Source organism: Castor canadensis, chromosome 9, assembly GCF_047511655.1.
Source record: "Castor canadensis chromosome 9, mCasCan1.hap1v2, whole genome shotgun sequence".
Lineage (NCBI taxonomy): Eukaryota > Metazoa > Chordata > Mammalia > Rodentia > Castoridae > Castor > Castor canadensis.
The window spans coordinates 106,484,286-106,501,547 of record NC_133394.1 but is presented as its reverse complement, the minus strand read 5'-3'; the positions used below and the strand labels follow the sequence as shown (position 1 = coordinate 106,501,547).

Below are 17,262 nucleotides of genomic sequence, written 5' to 3'. Positions count from 1 at the left end.
TTTTCTCAATCTCTTATTTAATGACTCACTGCAAGGAGGCAACATATGTCACTCCAGGAGCAGGTCAAAGTGCTGATTTTCTGTTTTTCCCACACTCCACCATATCAGAGCTCTAGATCCTGATTGTCATTTGAATTGAGACTCTGGAATAGTAGTTTTAAAGGTGATTCTAGGTTTGAATAAAAATCACTACTCTAACATTTAAATGGAATTTATATCTTAGCATGACTACTTCTCCTAATGTATTAGAAGTGTGTTCAGCAATATATATTTGTACCACCTCCTCGGTGGCTTAGGCTGCTCTGGCAGGAAAGTGCATGTTTTATTAAATGGTCCTGCTTTGTGTCCTCACAGAATTATACTCCGTATGGTTGTCAGAGAACAGCAGTCTGATCAGGGACAGGCTTGTCCCTTCATGAGCTTGTCCTGGAAAACCAGAGTGCTATTTATCCTTTCCTTGAATAGCTGGAATAAATTAACATAGTGAGATGAGATATGAGACTAGACAATCTTCTGGGCTTTGCAACTGCTCGTGGTGTTGGCAAGAGGGGGAGAGGAGTGGTAAAATGTGGGTGGGCAGAAAGACAAATTAAACCTGCAACTATAGTTGAAAGAGTTTATGAAGGCAGAGTCCCATCCTCACCATGGGCAATACCTCACATCTCCATCTGTAACTAAAGGCAACGTTACGTACCATAGTAAAAATAACTGGGGCTAGGCAAAATTTGAACTTTTCATTTATGTTCCTAGTTTTTCCAGGTATACTAACACATAATGTAACACATGGTGGCTGCTTCTTCCATCCACTCCCACGGACTTCCCTAACATGGACAGGTGAAGAGCTGTTGAGTGCTGCATTGCTGCTTGGAGGTCCATCACTCTTTCTGACTATACTCATTTATTCTGGCTGCTCCAGGCCAGCATGAGCGGCACTCACCTTTGTCAGCTCTGGTCTCAGTGAACATAGAGAACCAGAGAACCTGCATGCCCTGAATCAGGCTGATGTGGAACTTTTGCTTGTTTTGTCCCTCTCTGTCTCTTTTTTTTTTTTTTTTTTGGCGGTACTGGGGTTTGAACTCAGAGCCTCTCACTTGCTAAGCAGGCACTTTACCACTTGAGCCACTCCACCAAGCCTTCCTAGTTTTTTTTCTCTTTGAAAGCAGAAACAGCAGATAACTTTGACCCATATAAGACTATAAAATTTGGAAGTTTTTAAATATGAATGTATTGATTTAAATATTACCTTATGATTAAAAGAGGTTCGGTAATGTAACTTTTTAGTGTTTAAAATTGACCTTGAAAGTACTTTCTAACTTAATGAAACAACTCTCTTCTTTAGTTTTTGTTTTGTTTTGTTCTTTTGGGTTTTTTGAGAAAGTGTCTCACTGTTTAGCCCAGACTGGCATCAAACTTGTGATCTTCCTGCCTCAACTTCCCAAGTACTAGGATTATAGGTGTGCAGCACCATGCCCAGTGAGATAAGTATTTTTAAGAGAAACCTTTGTTTATGCTAACTTCTCCCTTTCCTTTTTTCTTTATATGTATCACTAGGGTTTACCTGGAGAAATACTTAGTGGCTGTGAGTAGCAGCTGGTTGTCCTGAAGATCTTTGCTCAGTTTCCATTAATTCTTTCAGTTTTATAGCAACTGTACTAACCGCAAATTATAACTGAAAATGCAGTCACTGATTCTTGTTGCATGAAGTTTAATTTAGTTATTCATACTCTAACCCATTCCAATTAAGATATATGGTAATTCTGATCTTATGCCTATTTAAAATAATGTGAAATAGAAAACCAATAAAATAAAACTTCACAGAAGCCTTGGGAATTTTAAGCTTTCCTAAATTGCAGGAAAAAAGAGAGCTTAAAAGATAAATCAGTTTCTTGTTTCATTCACAGCATCAGGATTATCTATCTTTAGGTTCCGAGTATTCTCTCTCCAATTTAGAAAAACCTAAGTTTCCTTAATTATTTCACAAAATTTTCCATAATTCACTAGATTAATAAATATTTATCAAATTCTTAAATTTGACTCTAGACCTGAAATGGATTAGAGTGAATAGGTGATGGAATTGATCCTTTTATTTATTTATTTCATTTATTTTGGGGGAAGGGAGGTACTGGTGGTTGTACTCGGGTGACTTGTCCATGCTAGGCAGGTACCCTACCGCTGGAGCTACTCTGCCAGCCTAGAATTGATCCTTTCATAAATTCCAAAGCAATTTTTTTGTGATTAAAGTGGACTGACTATATCACTTGAAATGGGATTGCAGAAGATAGTTATCATTTGGCAGAGTATCAATGGTGCTGTAGGGAGAGGTGCAGTATTGGCTGTATCCTAAGTATGTGCACAGCTTTTACTAGACTCCTTTCTTTTTCATTAATGAGAAGGAATAATATTCACTGATTCTGGCTGTAGCACGGGCCATTATTTGTGGAGCTGTATAAACAATAAGCAGCTGTATCACTGTTTATATTGCATGATTTTTTGTATTCATTTAAAAAATTTTGTGACAGTAGTGTGTCTTAGCAGCATGCTTATGGAAATGAAGAAGTTAATTAGCAATATTGAGCAAGACTTCAAGACATGAGTTTTAATAAGTAGTTCTAAAAATATGACAGCAGTTATCCACAGATAAACACAGTAAGCCTCAGACAAATGGGGAAAATGGTCAGATTAAAAGAAAAATCATTTAGAATCCCTTGGCTTTCTGGTTTCAAAAGAATACAGATAAGTGCATCATTCACATATCAATGATTATGACAGCCATTTTTCTGGTGTTTTTCCTCATCTTCCCTAAAAGTACTATGTGTTAGAAACTGGAAGCTTCCTTTAACAAGAAAAAAATTAACAATCATCTTGTAATAATTAATTCACTCCAATAGGAAAAGAAGACAATGCCAGTAAAGGAGTCAGTTCAGAAAGGATACTGGAAAGATAGGAGCTTTCCATCCCAGAAATTTTGATAGGCACAGTCTGAGTGTGTAGGTCTGTTTCATTTTAGAACTAAAGAAGCCTTAATTCAAGCACAAGGATATCCATAATTAGAAAGAATCCCACAGTCACTGTTGATGTTGTCCTCTAATTATAAGTGAGTTTGTTGTATCACAAGCTCACTTAAGGACTTTGGATTTTGATAAGAAAAGTATCCATAGGCTCTGTTGTCTAAACCAGGTGTTACCAGAAATTTATTTCTGTTGTCTAAGCATGAGATTGTCATGTAGTATTTGATACAGTGATATGAAAATACTAACATCACAGTATTTCAATATGATATCAATTTTGCCTCAGGGCCACATAGAAGTTAAACTTGCATTTCTTGACATTGGTGACTTGGTAGATTCTATGACTCATTTGGGGATTTCATTATGATTATGGCAGGTGACATTACTTGCCATCAGCAGCATTGTCTGTGTATCTGAGCCAAGCAGACTGCATGATTAAGTATGTATTTGATTTCCATAGGCCTAAAAAGCTTATTTTTAATGAGAAAAATGGTTTTTTTCTTATTTATAAAAGATGATATTTGATAGTTTTAATGTAAGAAACATACCAATTTCTTGTGGGTTAGCCAAAAATAATATAGCATCCTTATAAGTAGTTTGAATCACCTAAAGGTAATAAATTATTTTGTTGATTCAGCAGTTAGCCTAGAAGTGGTAATCTGGGCATGTTGATAGCGCTGTCCTTGGCCCTCTCCTCCTCAGTATTTTAAATCACTTACCTTAGTGGAGGTATACAAGATATGATAATGTACATTGTAGATTACAGATTTTTGGAAGGAATAGCCTAATAGGCTAGATGACAATATCAGAAATCAAATGGGCTTGGATAGCCTGTATCAATCAGGGATGTTAAATAAAAAGATACAACCAGATACAAATAAATATAAAGTTGTCTGTTTGGGCCCTTTTATTATTCAATTTTTAAATTTTCTTTTCATTGTACAATTCCAAAATGTGAAGACTCTGCCTGGTGGTTGTTCATGGGAACAAAAAGACAATCTTTTAATTTATTTTGATCCATCAAATACATATTAAATATTGATTCACTTTTTTATGGTCTCTGTGTAATATGCTGGAGATGCAATGACCAAAACACAGTCAGTCCCTATTACCATTGTTTAGTGTGTAACAACAGTTTGGGGCATAGGATAGCAAAGATGAAGGCAGTCTTCAACTACATTAATAATAGCAATAATAATAATACCTACTATAAAGTTGTACATTTTCATGCCATTCCCATTTGATAACGCTCTTTCCTAAGAATTGGATTCAGAACCTTTGGGCACAAGCTTGTAAGGATGTCAGTATGTGAGAGCTGGCCCATTGGAGGATGCTTAGGTTGGTGTGCATTGTGAGAACTATGATCAGCTTGATGAAAGGTTGAAGGATTAGGATATTTAGCTAATATCCTATAACAGTCATTGCTTGAGTTCAAAAATGATTCCACCAGTTACTGAGTGACTTAGGACAACCTACTAGGCCTCTTGGAGCCTCAATATTCTCACTTATAAAGTAGAAATTATAGCACCTGAATCTGAGCTTATTAAGAAAAGGGAGATAATGCTTGTAAAATGCTTACAACAATGAATGGCACGTAAGGGACATGTAAGTGTTAAACATAAACAGGTAGATAGATCATAAACAAATATGAAGTTTAACAGAGAAATGAAAAAGGAATTGATAAATTATGATATAAATTTTGTTCTTCAGCCATTTTTAATTCTTCTTTACTCCACTATTGCCTAAATCATGGTCATTTCCAAAGTGATGCAAAATTAGCTTCAACAACTTTGCCTATTGACACCTTTCATATGAAATGGATATTTTTAAATTCTAAACAAATTCAAGAGATATTGTCACCTTCTAACATGGAAATGAAAGGAATGTGATGATGGTTGGAAGCCTAGCTAGGACAGCAGTCTCCTTCACTTCTCATAGGAGTCCAATGGGTAATTGATAGAGATATAAAACATTACACAAATTAACATATCATTTAAATGCCCAAATGAGGTAACTTAACAGCAACTGAGAATTATACAAAACTTCTGTATCTCTTCATTTCCTTGATATATTTCAAGGAAAACTGTGGACAGTGGCTTATAATGTGAATTAAATCTCCAAAGTAATGATAAACTTTGGACAGAGGAATTTATTTTCCCACTACTTTCTTTTCAAATTTCATTGATGAAACTGTAATGAATATTGTTTCACCTCTAAAAATAATTTTGAAAATAAAATATAAGTAGAGAATAGGAAATATTTGAATCAAATTTAACAAAGGAGATATGATAGAAATGTACATTTGTAACATATACACATGGATTAAAGCTATGCTATTCAGACTATTTTGTACATATTTTCAGCATATGATTGTTAAGAAAAATACACTTTAAATTTTTGATCATACTGATTAGTAGAATAAAAATGATTTACTTCCTGAATTTATGTGTTCTTAGAACACTTTTTATTAAATGATACAGCTGTACATATGATATATATATATAATGTAATTACATATATATGTATATATAGGTCTTTATTAAAAATGGAAAAACTCCAAGAGAGGAGAAATGTCCTCCGAGGGCTTTACTGTGTGAAACACATGAAAGCAGCCCAATTAATCACCAAATATGCTGAGGAAAGTTTATAATTGCTTTGTGACTCGCTAAAGAAAAGTCTCAGATTTCATAACCCCTTTTTGTAAGGTTTATCAGGTATGTTGACAGTTACATAAAAGATTTTATTTTACCTTTGCTTTTTTCTACAGAATTTAAAATGTACTACCTTTTATTTATATTCTAATTATGCACAGGAATTATATGCTAAGTAATAGCATACAAAGCTTTCTTATAATTGGTAAGTTTAAACTTTAAGTATCTAGTTGGTAACTTCATAATAAAAATGACTGATAGCTTTCAAAGAATTCTCTAAGGAATGAAACAAGTCTTCATTTCCAGCAAAATGTAATTAATTTTTAAATACTTACACTTTTCCAAAATATGTTAATATACTGGAACATACATTATATAACTCCAAAGCTAAAGGTTACACAAAAGGCACTGGAAAGTGTTACATAATCAGAGCTGGAATGTAAAATATGAGGTACAAATCATAAATGAAGTGTGCCCTTTGCTTAGCACCTGTTGTTAAAAATAGACTGAAATGTTATTTGAGTCCCTTAGATAATGAGTCTTTCTGAATAGCTGGCTTGTCTACCTAAATGAGGGTATTAAAGCACTAAAACATTAAGACATGTTCTACTCTTTTCAGAGAGATTATTTCTGTAACTTTTATACTCTACTTTTTTATAGCAAATTTCAGTAACTTTCCCTTGGTTATGCCAGATGATCATTAATGCTTGTGAGTTTTCACTTGTTCCATGTATTTCATATTCAAGTTCCTTCTTTCAAAACAAATAATTTTTACAATGACACTATTAAAAATTAATTGGTCATAACTTAAAACATATTTTTATAAGTAAAGTTCTGAATTAGACTTTGGGAATATTGCACAGCTCCTATCATAGGAGTTGACTTTCATATTTATGTTATTCTAAATTACTTGGTTTACACTAAGTCAAGTCCTTGGGCTTTTTTCATTAATTTACAATAAAGATAATCAGAAGGCAGAACATTTTGATGCAGCAAAATACTCTTTGCATTCATTCTCTTCACATTCTCAAATATTAGATTTTGGGTGGAAAGAAAGGAAAGAATGAAAAAAGAAATTTTACATGGAAACCTCTCTGTCCACCCCACTGTCATTGTTTTAGTTCAATCCATTACCTCTTGATTTTGGTTTGGGGGAGAGGGAATTTAGGATATTATTATCACCCCAATACACATTCAGATTATGAAACCTCCTCATCCTACATAGCTTCACCTGTTGAGAATGACTACTGTGAGTCACAGTTTCTGATGGAAGTATGTCTTTCTTTAACTATTTGGAGGCTAGAAACCAGGAGTACTATCTATTGAGCTATCAACATTACCTTTCTATTCTCTTGCAACAACAAATTGCCTCCATCTTAGCATACTCTTCTGTTGTCATTTGCACTGTGAATGTGATTTCCATGTAGCCACTGGATATTCCCAAATTTAAAACAATAGTTTAAATCCTATAGTTCATTTTCTTAACTCCCTATTGCTTTTATGATGAGTTCTGTGGAAACTATGATGACAAATGGGCCTCACCATATGGTGTGACCCATAAAGAAATGTGTAGTCATAATTTTACTTAAATGCATTGTACTTACTTAATTTCAAAAAAGAAGAATGTTAAATTAAGTTAAAAAGTAAATTTTAAATTTACTGAAGATCTGCAGATGGTAGAATAAATCTTGGTATATATGACCAGCACATTGAATCATGGAAAATTCATTTTTGAAAAAGGATGCAGCATGCCATATCCATGATGTTATGATCAGTTTTGCAGAGACATTATCATAGCTGGTAAGGTTATAGCACCCTAAGACAACCAGGTAGATCATGCTTATTTTGGTTATTGAAACAGTATGAAATATGTCATTTAGTTTAGTTGACATACTCAGACAAATCTATTTTTCCATTTCTTCTATTCACAAATATATTTACCAAATGGGAAGAAAAAAACACTGTCACCCAGATATTAGCCAGAGGGTCATTTTGTCTTCACAAGGTAAAGACATAGTGAATAAATTATTACAGCATACTGTCTTTAGAATGTTCCCCTCTCTAGGAGTTGATAGTTTTGTGGTGTCTTTTACTAATATTTCTAAAGAGGAAAGTTTCTGCTTTTAATATTTTCTGAAAAGACCAAAGTGGCTGATTTTTAAAACAATTAACCTATAAAGAGAGCACCTGTCTTAAATAATGAGTGTGATATGTTTTTCCATGAATTCATTTTTTTAAATGATGCTTCTCTGTGCAGCCATAACTCCTTTCTAGTTGTCTATTTCTTCCAATTTGAAACAAATAAAAGCTTCCTGTTATCGAGGCTTCTGGAAAGGGAAGACAAGTGATTGTTCACTTGCCTGTGGAGATGTTCTTAGTGAAGAGAAACTCAATTGTACTTGGCGGTGATTGACTCGCTTAAAAAATAGGGTAGCAGTGTTGTAAGAGGCCTTGCTCATTTGTAAGTTGTAGAGCCAAAATGAGGTAAACGATTAGGTGATGCCTCCTTCAGTTTTCTGTCATGTTTGCTTGTGAACTAATGACCACTTTGAGCATAGATATTAACTGCAAATTATTCGAAAGAAAGTCACTTATTACTGTTGCTTTCACAATTACTTTCACATGAATAACTCCTTATCTCTTAACCTCTTTTCATGCCTAAGCAGCTCAGAAAATTCCTACGCAATAAATGCATTTTACATGAATAGTTTTATTGCAGGCTACAGAAGAGAAATTGAAGAGCTATTCATAGGATCTTTCTGTATATCAAATAGAAAATAATAACTATTTTCCAAAAAATGAAAAACAATGAGTTTTGTGCTCAAAAGATTTAAAAAAGAATACATCAAGAATGAATAAAGACAAATTACCAATTAGAATTCTTGCATTTCATTCCTTTCAGTTCAGATGTGACCTTGAGAGAATATCTGAACTCCATTTAACTGTGGCTGCAGAGTTTGTATAATGCAAATTTGAAAATTATATATATATATATATATATACACACGTACATATATATTTATGAAATAAGTCACTCTTGCAGCTTATCAACTACCACCTGCAGGTGAATTATTTTCATCTTCACTGGGGATCCCTTGCTTGCCTAGTTCTTTGAGACACTCAACAGAGCTACTAGTCTTTCAAAAAGGATTTTTTTTTTTATTTTACTCCTCCAAATAGGTTATTCTGCCAGCATGGTGGAAAATACAAGCATAATCTGATCCTACTTATCTCTTGTTTCACACTCACTTACTCCTCAGGGGTTTTTCATGCTTACTCTAGATAACTCCCTTTTTTGGTAATTGTTGTGATCATTTTTTTACACAGTGTTGTTAAGTATTTGCAATAAAATTTGATATTTTCCTTTAGGACAATTTTAGCATCAATGGATCTAATCCTAAAAAAGTAGAAATGGGTTTGTTTTTTTTTAAAAAAGGAAAGAAAAAGTACAAGGAAACAAATTTTTTTGCGGTTTATATCCTCTGTACTTTTGTTTTTGTAATTGTACAATGTGATCTTGTGGTGGAGATGCTCACCCTTTACCCACAATGTTTCTAAGGTTCAGCATTTACAGACTTTCTCTTCTCTTTTCTCAAGTGGCTCTGCCCTTGATTCTTAAGCACAGCATCCTTTGCTTCTACAAAAAATTTTAAAGGATTTTTCAGAAGACCTTGCCTTTTTTTCCTTACATGGCCAATTCAAGTTAAATGATAACTTTCTTCTTTTGTGTCTTCAAATGTTTGTATCTATAGAGAATTTAAGCAAGGTAAACTTATGACATCAGAAAACTAAGAGCCCAGAGCAGTGGCGCATGGCTGTAGTCTCACCTTCTCAGGAGGCAGAGGCAAGATGCTCCCTTGAGCTAAGGAATTTGAGACCAGCCTGGGCAGCATGGTGAGACCGTGTGTATAAATAAGTTAAAAAAATAAAATAATAAAAAAGAAAATTAGAGTTTCTGTTAGAACTCCAATGTCTAAAGTGTATATCCAGACTGGCACATGATGACTAATACTTCAGAATATCGACTATTTAATTTTAAACAAATATGGAAATTCAGTACTCTACAAAATGGCATTTCTAAATCATGTTCCAGTATTATCTTTGGGCTCAGTTTTCCCTGAAACTATCACAGTGTATGCAGAGTATGTGGAAAAAAATAAAACCTAATTTGCACAGAGACTTAGTTTCCCTATTGGTAAAATAGGGACAAAGATAGTAGCTACTTTGTTGATTTTATGACTTAATTTGTTATGAGAATACAGCAGTGAGATTGTAAAATATTTAATACAGAGTTTATCATTATCCTTATTTTCATGTTATCTTTTACAACAGTATATTTTTACATAAACCATTGACAAATCAAGAAAAAATATACATGTAACATCCAAATATTTTCCCAATTGTGGGGAATAAAACCCTAACAACATACATTCTTTTCTAGATTAAAATTGACTATCATGTAAACAAATTCTCAGTTATTAACGGATGAGTTAATTTTCTCTTTCATGTTCAGGAACCAAGTCATTATTATTGTTGGAGGATTATATTTTTCCATTCTTACCATATCTGCTTGATTTTCATACTCACCTCTTTGTGGGCTTGCTGTATTACTTTTGGGAAAAAAAAAATCAGTGGATCACACCTACCTATTAGTATAGGAAGGCATAGCTTTCTAGTGCATTTGGGAAGTTGGAAGGATGAGGTTGACTAAATGATAATTTATAATCATTATTCACATTGTATTTCATTTCCACCTTTGCACCTTATGGACGTTATCAGTAGCTTGCTGTTTTTGAAACAACTTTCACTAGCTCCCACTGAGGTGCCCTGGATAGTAGTGATTAGCAATAAAATAATGGGGTTGAAAATAATTGCCAGCTTTAAAAACTTTTCAGAGCTAAAATTATATCAAATCACATTGATAATTCATTTTGTGAATCCCATAGCATGTGAATGATAAAATTGAACAAATGATAGGTCTACACCTTCAGGAACCTCAGTGGTACTTTCGTCATTGTGTGTGTGCTAACGCAAGTTTATGTTTTTGAAATTGAGGTTATTTTACAGAGGACTGACTCCAGCTACATATAACAAAATGGTCTAAATTTGTTTTACCAAATAATTCTTGTCAAAGAATATTGTACAACCTCCTTTGCCATATTTTTAACCGTAGAAAGAATTCTTTTGGAAGGTTCTAATAGTGCTTAGAAAATTATATATATTCACATTGGCAATTAAAGGTAGCATAACAACATCCATTATTGTGCTTCCTGTTATGTGTTCTTTAAATGAAGTCTTAAAGGAGAATGATGGAGGAGGTGAATTCCAATATGATATATTCGATACATTGTAGAAACTTTTGTAAATGCCTCAATGTATCCCATCCAGCACAACAATAAAATAAAAAGAAAGCCAATAGCAAGAATAAAAACTACCACTATGCCAGGTCCTTTGCTTGTATAGTGCATAAATGGGCTCCTTCAATGTTTACAATAATTCTATGACAGAGATCAGTAAACTTTTCCTATGAGAGACAGATAGAAAATATTTTGGTCTTTGTAAGTTACAGTTGTCTCCATGGCTGCTGAAACTTTGGGTGCTACCTCTTTCTCTTCCATCCGTCTCTCTTTCTGTTACTACTTCTTTTTCTTCTTCAAACCTTTTAAAAATAGACAAATCATTCTTTTATCATCAGTCTGAGGCCAGATTTTGTCTGCAGACTGTAGTTTGCTAATCCCTGCACTATACCAAATTCATCAATATTTCTGTTACAAACAGGAGTACAAAACCTGGAAGAAGCTAACCAGCTTGCCCAGTGCACTTCAGTCAAAAACAATGCTTTGATCCTCAGCCAAGAATATCATCTCCAAATGCTCTCTCCTAGTCCCCAAGCAGGAATGCCTTACATCTCAGATGGGATCTGATTCACTTTATTGACATTGTCTCCTTTGTCTCAGAGACAAGAACAGTGAGATAAAAGTGAAACAAACAGTACTGATAACACGAGGTCAATAACTGGATACTTAAGTAACAGGCACTCCGCTTCATGTACATAATTTTTTTAAAAACCTTCACCACAATTCAATGAAAAGGGTTTGCTGTTGTTTACTTTTTATAGATGAATAAACTGAAGCTAATAGATTATATATGCAGGCCGTGGAGTATACAAGTATGTAACTGTATTTACAACTATGGTACCCCACTACCTCACCACTGAACCTTATGCATTCTAGGAAAGCTGACTTTGATCAGAGTTAGTGAAGCTTATTTTTGCTCAGTGTTACAAGGTCTAGCAAGGACTAACCATCTTAACATTGTAATAACAACAAGGAAATGAAACAGAAATTTTAAAAAAATGTACGTGTATATATTGTTTGCATTCAAGATATATAGGTAGTTATCTAGAAATACATGGGTGTATAATTTTTGCAGAGTTTCCTAGTGAATACCATTGCAGTAGGACCTGAGCTATTAGTGTGGGATTCAGAGGAATGACTGCTATTTTGTAACATTAAGCGACATTTTGAACACTAAGAAAACCTGGTGTAACCTGCTAGATAATTATTTTATGGGTTTACTTTCAGACAAGGGAATCTTATCTGCATCATCATTTTGGCCACCTACCTGTAGACTTAAAAAAAAAAAAAAAGTAGAATGGCCTTTCAATAAGGATACTGTCCATAAAGTTCCCAGCCACAGTAGAGAAGAATGCAGGTGTTATGTGAAAAAGTTAGTCTGACAACTGGTGAATTGAGAATAAGTGGTCCAGGCAGCAGAGGTAGAAGTAAGAGTAAGAGCCCTTCAAGTTGTTTTGATAGGGAACCTCACAAAATCAAGAAGTTCTTGGAATTTTCTTAGGAAATAAAGATACTTGTTTAGATATTTTGAGCCTTTTCTAGTAATGAACTTTTTTTTAATGAGTTGTGAAGAACAAGGTTGATGATAGACTCCTACAGAGGTCTTAGTGTCAGGATCAATTGTAAGTCATGAAGCATAACACTGGGAAGGGTTTTAAAAACTGTCCCTCATGTGCATAATATTGTCAGGATAATGTGGTCAAAGTGTTCTAACAACTAACTTTCCCTTTAAAATACACTTTATAAAAGGTCAAGTTGATATTTTTGTGAACAGATTTGCTTCCTCAAACAGTTTCAGTACTGGTCTCCTTTGTACTTGGTTGGTATAGACAAGTCCACCATCCTTCACAGTTAGCTCTGCACATTGACCAGGTTGAAAAGATAATTGAGAAGTTCCACAAACCTGAAGACTTCCCCAGCATTCATCCCCTCAGTTCACAGATGATCCAACACAGCAGTATTCAACATTGCTTTTTTGGGTAAACCTGTAGACTACACCTCATGGCTCTTCTACCCAGATAATTTACTTGAGACTATGCTTATTTTTAGAAACGAGGTTAGTGACCAGATCACAAAAAAGCCATCTTAATAAAGCCATCACTAGAGTGGAGCCATGGATAATGGCTTTTGGCAGCATTTTGTGATTATTTTTCTTGAGATTACATCTCTATGAGTAGACAGCATTTAGAATATCAAGGCTATTTGTGTACAGCTTCAATACCTGATGTAAAATACTGACAAGAGACATTGATTTATGTACAGCAGAATGTGGAGCAGATCATTAATTAATTAAGATAATTTTACTTTCTCCTGTTCAGCCTTTTTAAAAACAGAATCTCACATTCATCTCAAGAAAGTTTTGGTGTTAGGTAGTAGAATAAAATGCAAAGGGCAGCATCTATCTCTTCATTAAAAAACCAGAACTTCTCATTATAGGTGGAACTTTGAACTGTGGTATTCAAAGTCACTATTATCATGAAATACAAAAAAGAAAGCAGTAGAATACTGTAATGCCTCACGAAGACATCATTTATTCTTTCCTTACCACTGGAGGAGGTAATAACAAGTCCAGCATTACTGTCAGATATAAGCAGCTTATAGGATTTACTAAGCGTCCTCACTGATGTTTAATGTACCTAAAATGCATATCAAAACAGTAGTTCAAACATGTTAAATTTTAATAAAATTAATTTTCCTGAAATGAACATGTTCCTTCATGGTTGAGTAATTTCATGTTTCCGAGTATATGTAGTATAACATATATAAGTGTTTTACTAACATGTGAAGCAATATACCAAGTTTCCTTATTTTTTAATTGCTCATATTTCTGTGTCATCTCTCCTTTGTTGCTAAGTAATGAGCACTGTGTACACTGTACATCTGTATGAAATCCAATCGTATTATTAATGTAGGCTGATTCAAAAATAAAAGTAAATTAAAATGGTAACTATAGCAATATAGTAAGATGCATTATTTGAGTTATATAAGGCTAAATTAATTAGCCATATCAGTAAACTTTTAATGACCAAGGTAAAGAGCTGAAGTGATTAACTTTCTTTTATAGTATGTACTTATTAAAGGAAAAAAACACACTTCTTGCCACACACACACACACACACATTTTGTACATGGAATATTATTCAAGTTGCTTTTGTTTTAACATAAGAAAAACTGAATTCAAATTATCTAGAGCTAAAATAAAGGAATTAATCTCTCAGATAATTGGGCTTACAAAAACCGAGGCTGGCTTCAGTCCTATAAAGTTCATAATTCTGTTATCAAGGCTTTGTCTCATTCATCCCTAAACTCTGCTTGCTTCTCATTGGCTGCTTTTTGCAGACCGACTTCTGGATGATATCCTCAAAGTTCTGTTTTCCGTGGACTTCATATTGTCTCTCTGTGAGCAAGCAATGTCATGTTCTGGGGAACAATTGTGGCCTCCTCATATGTGGCACAATCTTCTAAGTAGCCAGGCCATCTGCACTCAGATTTTAGTGGGTATTGAAGCAGGTAAACCAACTCCAATTCCCATTTGTGTGTGTGTGGTGCTGAGGATCAAACCCAGGACCTCATGCTCCACCACTGAGATAAACCTCTGCCCCTATTAAATTATATTTATTCATTCATTCATCTGTACATTCATTCATTATTTATTTTATAATGCTAGTTATGGAGCCCCAGGGACTCACACGTACAGGCAAGTACTGGGGATACAGCTCACTGGTAGAGCTGTATCCCCAGTCTTCCCAAACTGAACATGATTAATAATGAAAGCTAAAGCATCCTGAAACAAAGGAACGCTTTATGCATGTAATTCTAATGCACATTTTTTGAAAATCTAAGTGCATGTAGGTTTGTTTTGTTACAAAGATTTCTTTGGAGCTATTTTTATTTCTTCTTTGCTTATTTCATATTCTGTTTTTTTTTTTAATTTATGAATAAGAATTAGCAATTTTAATCTCACTTGAAACAAGGTAAATTATCTGTTGGGTACTACTTACTTGAAATGTGAAAGAAAAAAATAAAGCTATAATACCAGACAATTTTCTCCTACACAGTCCTGTTTTTGTTCACTGTTGACATCGATGAGAATCTTTAAAACATCCAAGTAAAACAAAAATTACAAAAATTCCTGAGCGATAGTACTTATCTAAGTGTGTATTTTAATGGATAAATTCTTTTTATCATTAAAACAAACTTTTTGAAATTTATTGGATTTGATTTTTCATGCAGGACTTATTTGAAAACAATGTGTATTCCTAGAATTATGGGGGAGGCAAAGATGTTCTTCATGGTTAATACTGAGTTTTCAAACTATGAAATTTATGTCCTGTTTTCTGCACTTCCTCCTACCCCTATTTTAGATATTCTGTAAATGTTAATGAGCATCAGTTCGTATATGTTATTGGGTAAATATTTCTATTTCGTGTATGAATTTTCTAAATATTAAATCTTAGGTGTGCAAATATGAAAACAAGCTCTATTCATCTATTTTTTTGCTATGATAGCTCTCACTCATCCATTCACTCTTTCTTTCATTAAAACAATGGAAACCAAGGGTTGAGGATGTAGCTAAGTGGTAGAGAGCTTACCTAGCATGTATAAGTCCCTAGGTTCACTCTCAAGCCCTCCAAAAATAAGTAAATAATTAAATAATAAATAGATAAGAAACCAAAATTGAAATATGATAAAAACTAAGTGATTCATTTAATCATACATTAATTAATAATGATTAAATAGAATAGCCTTTTTTAGAAATATGACAGTATCTGCCTCTGAAAAAAGAAAACATAACTGTACACTATTAAAACCTTATAGATAGATAGTGTCTTAAAAATCAATGAAATTCTATACTACTACTTCATATTTTCACATCTATGGCAATTTTCATTTTATAGATAACTATTATAGAAATGCCTAGTACTTCCAAATAATGCTAGTAATGCTTGCTGTTCTTTTGAGTGCAAAGCTAAATTCTAAGGTTTCCAAATTTCTTTGATTAAAACTGCAAACATAAAAGTACGATAAATCTGTCAAAAAAGAACAATTTGCACAAAGAATTCAGATTTTTCAGCTGACAGCATTTTAGCATGCAGAGGGGAGTTGTCAAAATTTCACTACAAGCAGTTTCATTCTATACAACAATATATTTTAAAGTACCTTGGAAAGAATAAGGTGGTAAAATTCATTGTAATCATCCTGGGAAAATATCCACATTCTTTTGTTTCTCTGTGAGCCAATCTGTTCTTATGCTTGAATCATTTTGATCTTGTTCCTGTGTGTATATGTATGCAATACATTTGCATGGAATTTCTTCATTTGTAGTCTTTGGGAACATATATTGATCTCAAATAACTAATATGCTATCCTGAAGGACTGCTTTCCTCACAGATCATATGAACCGATGAAAAGAAAGACGAGATTCTGACCTAATTATAGGGAAAGTAAGCATGTACCTGTCTCACATATTTAAAAGAAGTTCATTTTACACACAAATTTTTATGTATGTGCCTGTAAAATCCTCTTCCTCTCACTCTTCCATTATTTTGCCTAACCATATACATATAAATACCATTATACATATAAATAACTTCTTTGAACACCGAACCCATAATGGAATATGTTAAAAATTTCCACTCTTCTCTGAATGAAGTTGTGATACATTTAGCATGTCATAACTCCATTATCCAAAGTTCTTGTTCTAATCCTATAGATTTGCTTTCTCTAAGACCTGTTGACTCAGCTGATGTAAAGCATGTCTGCCTGATGGGCAGTATTTGAGAGACACCCTCGATGAGTAGTTTTTACTTTGAGATCTATATTTTCACAGTCTTCACTGACAGCAATTATTCCATTAAATCCAGGCTGCTACTTTTCATATCTTGGACTCCATCATTGGAGAGAGGAGGGAGTATGGTTAGCATTTTGTTGCTCTTTATCTGTGTACCTTGTTTCAGGTGTCTTTAATATGCTTGCTTATTCTACTTTTTAAGTTAGTGTGATTGGATATTTTCTGATGTATCAGCAAGGAGGGAAATAAAATTAACACATTATATTTTCTTAGCTAGATAGGACAGCCTTTAAAGCAAAGCTTTAAATCATAAGAACAGCAGGCTAGCTTCCCGGCTATGTACTCCAGGGAGAAATGGCTTTGTTGTGACTCTGGCCTATAGTTTTCCTCTTGCTCATTAGCTACTGTGGTTCTAGAGGGGAAGTTTACCCTGCTACTCTCCTTTAAAGTAATTC

General features: G+C 33.8%; 1 protein-coding gene across 44 annotated transcripts in view; it reads left to right on the top strand.

Annotated features, from left to right (window-relative positions):
- Positions 1-17,262, top strand: part of Adgrl3 (adhesion G protein-coupled receptor L3) — a 1,316,738-nt gene that overhangs the window by 494,284 nt on the left and 805,192 nt on the right. The gene's annotated exons all lie outside the window — the stretch shown is intronic.